The following is a 1,378-nucleotide window of genomic DNA, read 5'->3' as shown; positions in this document are numbered from 1 at the left end:
TAGAAAATGTTGTCAAAATTTTATTTCCATAGAAAATTTTGTCAAAATTTTATTTCTATAGAAAATTTTGTCAAAATTTTATTTCTATAGAAAATTTTCTTTTCTTTTCCTCTGTTGGTTAAGCTACACTTGTACACTGGTAGAAAAATGTTTCGTACTATTAACGAACGGACTTCGTTGATAATTTTTCGTTAATATTACCCAATTTTTCGTTATAAGAACGAAAGTGATCGTTAATACAACGAAATCAATCGTTAAAAGACAATTTTGTGTTTTGGCTTTTCGTTATATTAATGAAACACGTTTCGTTAATATTACGAATATTAACTTTGTAATTTTATCAAGAATTTCAATAAACAAATTCTCTAAGATGGAATTATTATAATCATTTGCACATAGAGAGTAAATTTTGGAAACTTTTAGCCCTTAAAATAGTCGTTTTATATACTCCGAAACTGGAATTGAAAATTTCATTTATAAAACGAAAGCGATCGTTAATATAACGATATGGATCGTTAAAAAATAAATTTTAAATTGTTATATTTCGTTATATTAATGAAATATGTTCATTAATAATACGAATGGGAGTTTGAGTATTTCTGCCTCTCCTTACTCTCTCTATCTCTCTCTCTCTAAAACGTCTCTCCATACTCTCTCTAATACGTCTGTAGCGTCTATGTAATTTGTACATACACATGTAAGCATGGCAATAACCACATGTTTGCGTGTGCGTCTTAGAAAACAAACGGTAAAAAGTTCAACAGAAAACTTGTCTGATGGGGAAACCTTAACAACATTTACGTTCTTTTCGCTGAAGAGTGCACAGGCTCATTACAGTTTCGTTGTGAATAAAAAACCTAGATTGTGGGTGAGTTAAATTGGTGTTTTTTGTATATTCGCAAGAAATTTAGTATAAATTTTTAATCTTTAGTGAAAATGCCCCGGGGAAGTGAACTTTCAGATGAAGAACCTTGGTTGGATAAATGGACACGGCGATACGATTATCATTTTTTGGTCTTAGAAATAAGAGGTTTTTTTCTTAAGTGAAAGTCACAATATATGATTATTAAATTACTTAATTTATCAATAAATATTATTTCCTACTATATATAAATCATATTTCAAATATATTAACAAAAATAATACACTACCAATAACTACACTCAAATGCAATACTTGGTTGGGTTTCATTAATATAACGTTTGTGTTCATTTATACAACGTTCGCCTTTCATTCATACAATGAATAATTTTCATTCATACAACGTATAAGCTGCATCCATACAATGAATAAATTTCATTCATACAACGAATTATATTCGTTAATACAACGAAAAGGCTACGTAATAACAACGTAATTATTCGTTAATACTACGAAA

At 28.5% G+C, this 1,378-nt stretch overlaps 1 long non-coding RNA gene across 1 annotated transcript; it reads left to right on the top strand.

Moving 5' to 3' along the window:
* The first annotated feature begins 783 nt into the window (after positions 1 to 783).
* LOC142237283 (uncharacterized) lies at positions 784 to 1,157 on the top strand. Its single transcript, XR_012722426.1, has 2 exons — positions 784 to 868; positions 932 to 1,157. It is a non-coding gene; the product is annotated as an uncharacterized LOC142237283 (long non-coding RNA).
* The last annotated feature ends 221 nt before the right edge of the window (positions 1,158 to 1,378 follow it).

This window comes from Haematobia irritans, chromosome 4, assembly GCF_050003625.1.
Source record: "Haematobia irritans isolate KBUSLIRL chromosome 4, ASM5000362v1, whole genome shotgun sequence".
NCBI lineage: Eukaryota > Metazoa > Arthropoda > Insecta > Diptera > Muscidae > Haematobia > Haematobia irritans.
Note: the sequence above shows the minus strand (reverse complement) of the source record. Positions and strands in the feature narration are given on the sequence as shown.